This window comes from Rhea americana, unplaced genomic scaffold (assembly GCF_003343005.1).
Source record: "Rhea americana isolate MKP2758 unplaced genomic scaffold, rheAme1 scaffold_127, whole genome shotgun sequence".
In the NCBI taxonomy this organism is placed as follows: domain Eukaryota; kingdom Metazoa; phylum Chordata; class Aves; order Rheiformes; family Rheidae; genus Rhea; species Rhea americana.
Genome location: NW_028185339.1, coordinates 1,837,237 through 1,845,492, shown reverse-complemented (window position 1 = coordinate 1,845,492; position 8,256 = coordinate 1,837,237). Strand labels below are relative to the sequence as shown.

Here is an 8,256-nt window from a genome sequence, read left to right as displayed (position 1 = left end):
ACTGAGCACATTCCTAATTCATACCATCCACATGGGGTGATTGCGTTCTGTTAAAGAGCTATAGCTTTTAAAAAYGAGTGTTGCACAAACTCTTCCTCATGAGCTTTATGGAAGGAAGAGACACCATTTTAAGCCCCTGGTTTGGGCCTGCCAGATGCGTAGGTAGAGCTGTTTCTGTTCTTCCCAGATGTAGCCCAGACCTGAACAGGTGCTTGTGGCTGACATGAATAAGAAAAGCACAGAACATCTGTTTCTGGGTACAGGGCTTTTAGAAGCCCTTCTGCTGAGAAAGCTGAGCAGTTATATAGATCTCATGACCTGCTGGGTCAACAGGGCCTCAGATTTGAAAGTTGCAGATCACATTCTTTGCCTACTGAGATATCATAATATACTGCAGAGCAAAGTTAAAAAGGACATGACATATGATGCTGAATGGAAAATAAAACTTTCACTGTTGTAATATTTCATTATGAAAGTAACATTGTCAGTAGTTTCTGCTCCTTAATCTTTCCTTTGCTGTATGCTAATGGTGGCATCAAAGAGGATATAGGGGTATGCAGTAGGCCAGAAAGTGGGACAGCTGGGAATTTGTCCCTGTCCATGAGTGGTCTTTGCAATTTTAATTTGCCCTAGGTCTGACTTAATTTGAAGTGCAGTGGAATTCTCTTTGTAGCCTTAGTAGTCAGGGATTGGGTTTTATGAATAAACTGAAATCTGAATGAATAGGAGATTACTGTTTTTGAATGTTTCACTGCTCTGACATCAGTGCATCTTCCTTTGCCTTTGCACATCTTCAAAATATGCTCAAAGAAAGGACTCTCTCCTCAAGGACTGATACTAGATCTAGTATCAGTGGAAGGCTGAAGGAAGGCTGTGTGAAATGGTGGTGCAGGCCCTACAGTCTTTTCTAAGTAAAGGGTTGCACTAATGTGGATAGAAGATAATAGAAGAAAACTATTAATCAGGAAGGACTGAGAGGTTCAGGTTATACTATTGCCGGATCACAAGCTTGAGTCGAACAGAAAATGGAAGTGGCTGCCTCACAGTGATGCTTGATCTCAGACTGGTTTGTAAGGCTGCATTGTACTAAAAACCAGGAGAGCTGATGTCTTTAATGGCAATCTCAGCTAAGAGACCATAGACTGAGAAGATACTGAATGCCTCAGCTGTTCCTTTTAGGTGGCCTGCTCTAGATTAGGCTCTAAAATCATTTCACAGTTGCTGTATAAACAAATAAGTCATTTCAACCTGAGGCAAACTGTGGCTAATGGGCCTGAAAATGTACATAAGAAGAGCAAGACTAGCAGCAGTAGGCTTAGATTTACTTTGTGGTTATCTGCACTCTGCTGGCAATCTATATGAGAATATATGAATATAAAACCTCTGCATTATCACAGAATCAAAGAGTACGCGATTCTAACTGCAGAATTTAAATCTTTTTATATTGCTAAATTCCTATTGCACTGAGCAGTATTTTAACTGCACTGACAAAATAAGCGTGCCCATTCTTCCAGCGTCATGAAGGAGAAAAGTCTATATTTTATGCTCAGTTAGCAATTAACCTTTGTATGCAACGACTTTCAGAATAATATAAAATATGTGAGCTTTATGAGAAGTTCTGCTGCATGGWAGTGAATCCCAGTTGAAGTGGAGCTTTCTGTTCTATCTATAGATTTAGTCACCATGTTTAGACTGTCTTACTGGAAGGGTATCATGCCATCAGCAATGCAAGAATATAGCTTCCATTGATTTCAGCAGCCAGACATAGAAAGGAGGTCTAAAAATGTGCAAGGATGGGAGGAGAAGGGAGAGAGGAAATTGAAAGACCTTCTCCAGAACTGGTTTTGTGAATGCAGCACAAAACTTTAATATTGCATGTAGAGGGTTTTTTTTYCCCCGTGAGGTAATATAAAACAATACGTTGCATTTTCTAAACTCCCTAGGATTATCTTGAACATGTGTTGCTTAAAAAACATAAGGAAARGTATTTCTGAAACAACTTTAGCTTATTAATTTTTTTCTCTTCTGTGTAAGCTGCACCAGCAAGTTGTGAAGAAACCAGGACGCCAGTTCCAGGGCTGTGTTTTTTGTTTGTTCATTTGTTTTGCAGGGCAGAATATAGCTTAAAATATTACATTACTGCTGGCCCGTTCTGGAAGTTGCTGCTGTTTAATTTTGCTCGATATGTAATCTTCTTAAAGAAACCAGCAGAAGTGTCATCTAGAAGCATATTCTAATTGGAGTTAAATATTTTTTATTTGCTGATTGAGTGCCTGTAGATGTTCTGTTAGAAATACAATATTCTAGGTATCATTTGTATGATGCTTAGTGAGGCATAACTCAAATCATCACTGAGCAGTTCAAAAATAGCATGTAACAGCCGTGTACTGAGAAAGAGACRAAGGTTATGAGTTCAAACAGTGAGATTAAAGGGTTGACTTTTATTCTACTGTCTTTACTTTGTCATTCTTGCTAAAAGTAGATGTCGAGTCCCTATGGTATATACACTGGTACACTTACATTTTTCCATTTTTGAAATTTTTAGTTAGTGTATCTGATCATTTTCCTCTGTTGATATTTACAGCAAATGTCTTATTGACTTCAGTGGGAACAGGATTTCCTGTGGTGATTAAAACCACAGGTGCTAGGATTAAGAAATGCCTTTTTGGGGTTTTGGTGGTACGTACACTAAGACTGGAATGATACAGAGAAGATTGGCATGGCCACTGCAGAAGGATGACATGCACAGGAGAGGATCAAACTCGGAGGTGTAACCATGGGAGGAACTTCTGACATTCACAAAATTGTTGTCAAGACTGACTTCCATTGTGACTGATTTAAAGATGGGCACTGGCTTTTGGAGCAAAAGAAAACCTCCTTTGGATGCAGCAGAGAGGTGTGCGTACTTGATAGAAAGCAAATGTCTGCTCTTAGGATAAAAAGTTTATAGACTGTTGAGCTCTTTGTTGATTCCTTAGAACTCGTCATATCCCTCATCATTCTTCGGAGAGAGCRGATGAGTTTACTGCAGGGAAGCTATTTTCGGGATTGTCAAACCCCTGCCATGCAATATGTGGATAATAACACCAGAACTGGAATACAGAGTAATGGTCAYGCTCCTTTCTGTTCGCAGAATTTCTCCTGTCTCTCAGGGTCTTTGGGGAGGAATTACTCTAAGGGATCTCAGCACTTCCTGAACTTTCCCTTTTCCACCAAGATTTTGTCTTTCTGCCTTGAGGTGTCTCAGTATCAGGTTCTTTTTAAAGTTCTTATTTTGTCAATTCCCTTCTGGATGTCCCCTTACCTTTATTTTATTAAGGTAGAATTTTAAACACATGTACTCTACACTGCTGTGTGATACTATTGCTTCCTGTCATACTGTGTTCTCGCTTCATGGTGGAGGTGGTAGCATTCCCTAGGACAACAGAAGTGATTGTGATTCCTGTGTGGGATTTTTTGTTTAGTTTTTCTGTTTTTCTTTCTTTCTTTCTTTCTTTCTTTCTTTTTTTTTTGATCGCCTCTTACTGACTGTTCTCTTGTGACTGTTTCTGTGAAGTTACTGAATCTGTTGGCATGAATGAGGTCTACAAAAAGTGGTACAAAAAGAAGCAGAAACATGCCTTTGATTTGTGAAGTTGGCAAGTAGTTACATATGAATGTGTGTATATATGAATAGCAGTCTTGCATATTAAACAGCACGCAATAAAAAGTAGCCATTATCTCCTGGAACATGTGTGTTGCAGGAGTGGGTTGTGGTTATTTGAAATGCAATCCTAGTGGCAGTGGGATTGCTTGCGTTAGTAAGGTCGGCAGGATTTGCTCTCAAATTCATATTGGCATTARTGTGCACACTAATGAAATGTACGGCATCAAGTATGGACTTCTACTTAACTAAAGATAATAAACAGTAAAATCTAGGAGTTTGTTATTGTATATAYTGCAATTTTCCATTATTTGTCATCTCCTCTTTGCCTCACCTTTATTAGGTGCCACCTCGGCTCTACAGATTGAACCTTCATATATGTACTTGTATAAAAAGGAGAATTCAAAAGCGTTTTGACTAGCACCCTACATCAGAATAACTGAGGTTCTACATGACCACAGTAACTGCTGCAGACTTCTGTGCGTGCCACAAAGAATTAATTGTGCAATCATCCTACACTCGTCATCAATGTGCGAGTTTACGAAAGTCACCTCCTAACTTTTTAAAAGTTATTTCTCTTCCAACAGTGTTCTTTGGTTTATGAAATGTGGCTAGCCACCTTACTTAATGACCTGGTCGTCAGCAGTTTTAGAAAGATTATTGCCTTTGTATTTCACACAGCACATTTGCGTATAACCAAAACAATCTAAAAAGAAACCACAAATTGTAAAATCTTGACCACATAATTTTTAAGTTAATAGGAAACATGAAACCTTTAAGTTTAGCGAAGTAAGTTTCCAGGTGTCCCTGTTTTTGTAATAAACAGTTACTGTTTATTAAAAAAGAAATCAATATATAAAAAGACAGTATTGTATTGAATTAAAAGCTCAAGAACAGGTAAGTTCTGTTCTTTCAGTGTATGTATGTATGCTAAGGACCAATTCCTTTTTTTTCTTTTTTTTTTTTTTTAATGTCACAAAAATTTCACTGATGGTTCTGCAGGATGAATCCATTTCATGAAGGCAGAGAGCAGGTAAAAGTAAGCTTAGYTGAACTTTAGTGCCTGACACTCCCAACAGCTTTTGAAGCTAACAGGTAAATTAATGCAAACTCTTTCAAAATAAATAAAAATCCCTTTCAGGATAAAATATGAAGCCATAATGATGATTATTTTGACAGTTAGATATATGAATACTGAAAATTAAAAGTATGTAGAAATTAAATTACCTGTGCAGAAGGGCATTGACCCAGCTTTGAACAATGCATATAACTTGGCAGTGTAACTTTTGATCATTTTTGATTACCCCTTCAGTGTCTTGCTCACTTTATCAAGGCAAAAATGTCACCCATTTGGAGTGCAGTTTGCCGTGCTTTTATAGCTAAAGCAAAATATGTGCGGGGGAGAGATTTTTGGAAATAAGATCAGGCATATCTTGATGTATATCATGATGTATATGTTCCAGATATTTTCCATTTGCAAAATGGAAAGTTGGTGTTTATGAATGCTGATGTGTATTTTAATGATTTGGCTAGTATGTAGGTGTCCTTTCCTGGGGCGAATCAGAGCAGYGCAAGCATGTGTGATAGGCCTTCTGCAGCTGTTGGGGATTTAGCTCAAGTGGCTGGGGTCTGGGCTTTCCTAACAGAAAAGCCTAAGCCYGTCTCTGCTGCTCCTGGGAAGTTCTGCACGGCAAAAACATCACCATGGTGAGGCCAGAAAGTTTGGGGGAATCCAGCTCTGTTAGAGCGGCGAGGCAAAGCTGAGCTCTGAACCCCCGTAAGGCTGACGCCCCTTGTCAAACTCGGGCAGTCGGGCTGGAGGCAAACTTGCCATCCTGAACGAGAACAAAAACAACATTTTTCTAGGCAGTCAGAAAAATTCTGAGAAAACATTGCCAAATCWGAAAGTCTCAGAAACTTTCAAAATCTAGTCTAACTGGTTTCCTGTCAGCCCGGCTGGATCTCTGGCAGCTTACATGGTGGGTTCCTGTGGAGCTCTGACTTCCAGCATCTGCTGCGGCGTGTGCCGCCCAGCCTGCTGCGTGCTCTGGTGTGTAAGACATCAGGATTTTGGTAGTCTGTATTAGGGGTTGCCTTAATTTGGGCACCAACGAGGCTCTAGGATTTCTTTCTGTGAAGGAAGTTTCTTGGTTTGTGAAAAATCAAGCTGTAAAGTTTGGTTTTCCTTCCAAACTGGAATAAAAATACACTTTGAAAGAATCAAAACACTTGCTATCTGGCAGTCCTAAATCTGTACAGCTCTTCTGAGAGATGATGGAAAGCTTGCTGTCGTCCACGTGCTAGGGCCCTTGCAGAAGGAGGGTATGCTGTTCTGTCCCCTTTGCTGCTCTGAAGCTCCCAAGGCAAGTGATGGGCACTACATTAACAACAGCCAGGTCTTTCAGGGCCATGGACTGAGCATAAGGTATTCCTTCATAGCTTCAGCTCTAGCTGTTGGAGGAAATAATTTAATAACTCTTTTCTTCAGAAGTATTTGTGGCTGAGGTACCTTATGTTGCAGAGCTAGTTCCTCAGCTGGTTAGTGAAGTTGGTGGAGCTGTGAGATATAAGGGCTTGAGGTATTGCCCCCTCAGTTTGGTACAGGTGTGTTACAGAATTCAAACCAGCTGAGTCTACACATTGAGTTTTCTCATTTATTTGAGTGATTTTTTGGAAACATTGCCATTCCTGTCACTGCAGCTGTGTTTTTGAGGTCAATAGGAGAAGGACATTGACACACTTGGCAGTTAAAGGTGATGTTGTGGTACAGACATTTAATCTGGTCTTGTAGGAATTCCTAGATTTAAATGGAAAGCAGCACTAACTCTTGCATTCAGGGGGATTTATTCTCAGTTGTGTCTGCAGTGCCATACATATCCACATATTTTTAAAGACTGAGGATTAAGTTTGCCTTCAAAATTTTTACGTACCTATAAATGTGTATTTTCTTTACTCCTACATCTCTCGAAGTCTCTTCTTTGCTTGTTTTCCCAGCAACACTAGGGATTCCCCTGTAGTGGAGCCCTGCCAATGCAGAAAAAGTGGTTCAGTGCAGGCTATGTGCCTTTATCTTCCTCAGCTCAAAGCCATAACTGCTCTGAAGAAGTTGTTTTCCTTGAAGATATACTGAGAAGGAAAATCTTGCTTTGAATTTTGGGGCTACCATTCTGGAAGTTCAGAAAAGTTTCTAGTGTTGCACAGAAGGAAGATGGTCCCTAAGCAGCAATAAACAGAGAAACTCTTTGGACTTTGGTGGTGTTTTGTTGATTTATGTCTTACATGACTGTCGCTGTGCTTTCAGAGAGATCTGAGTCATCCTAGCTCACTTCCTTTACTTGTGTTTATGGATAATGCCATGGGGAGCGGCCCAGCTTGTGGTCCTGAATGTCTGTGTCCCTTAGAACACTTTTTTTTTTTTTTTTTTGCATGTCCCATGAACATGTTCCTTAGGAAAAAAGAAGAGGTTCTTCAGAAATAGCCTTGCCACTGCAAGGAACACGTGCTTCAAAACTCCTCCTGTGTCTTAACCTATCAACCAAAAAAAGTGACAACTTAATTCTGAAGGGAATTTAGGGATAAAGTTGGTGAGGGTAAGGAAAAAGGCTACTTGATCATTTTATGAAGTTAATGTTGATGTACAGGGGTAATAAATGGCTTGTGAAAGAAAAGCTTTCTGGCATGAAGTTGAAGGATGTCTAGTAGACTGTAGAATAATTTCTCTAGGGAAGAGGTGGGAGGCTGTCCTACTGAGGTCAAAGTATGAGACATTACCACCGTACATGCACTAGATAAGCAACTGTTTGAGCCTGCGGTGTTTCCTGTGGCCAAAAGAGGTAGCGGAAAAATTGACTTACAGACTCAGACCAAGAACCTGGGTCGAGAATTTCTGTCAAGTGCAGATGAGGATGTATTTGCACACTTCTGGCAGGAGAGGAGAGCTCTGAGCAGGAGCAAATCATCATCTCTCCTTCTCTCCCTGCTCCGCGAATAGCTCTGATTACCACGTAGCCTGACAGAGGGGAGTTACGAGAATTGCCCAAAACACACTTGGAAGTGAAATCTAAGAGTGAGGCACTGGGCAGAGCAACGACTGAACGACTCCTGCTGATGATGCAAGGGGCAGAGTTATGCAGGATAATCCGTCTTCTCTGCCCCTGCAAACTTTAACAGAAGCACATCCAAGTGGTTTTTCGTGAGGCACATAAGCACAGCGGTTAATTCTTCCTCTAAAGCAAGGGTGGCATTTGGCCCAATTACTTTAATAATAGGTGCAAGGAACATTAAAGAGAAAGAAAGAAAAGGAAAAAAAGCCAGCTGGCAGGAGCTGCTTTCTCTTTCCAGCCCCGCGGTCCCTCCCCTCCCTTCTCCTCTCCCCCCCGGGGCTGAGGCACCTTGAAAGGCAGCGGGGCGGGCAGCCCGGCTCCGGCGAGTCCCTCGCCTCTTGCACGGAGGCGAATAAATAGCCGGGCCGCGGGCGCAGCCGGAGGAGCCCTCTGCTCCATGCAGCCCCACCACGTCACTTTGCGGAGAGGCGAGCACGTGGGGCGGGGAGACCTTATAAATCTCCCTCTCCCTGCGCGGCCGTGATGTTATCTGCTGGCACCGGTCCCCTC

The 8,256-nt window shown here is 41.2% G+C and overlaps 1 long non-coding RNA gene and 1 other non-coding gene across 2 annotated transcripts; one reads left to right on the top strand and one right to left on the bottom strand.

Annotated features, from left to right (window-relative positions):
* Window positions 1–2,668: 2,668 nt before the first annotated feature.
* Window positions 2,669–2,771, top strand: LOC146600166 (U6 spliceosomal RNA). Its single transcript, XR_014898342.1, has one exon. It is a non-coding gene; the product is annotated as a U6 spliceosomal RNA (small nuclear RNA).
* Window positions 2,772–6,354: 3,583 nt separating this feature from the next.
* LOC146600165 (uncharacterized) lies at window positions 6,355–8,250 on the bottom strand. The gene is made up of 3 exons (XR_014898341.1): window positions 8,035–8,250; window positions 6,574–6,667; window positions 6,355–6,440 (listed from the first exon to the last, which is right to left on the bottom strand). It is a non-coding gene; the product is annotated as an uncharacterized LOC146600165 (long non-coding RNA).
* Window positions 8,251–8,256: the final 6 nt, after the last annotated feature.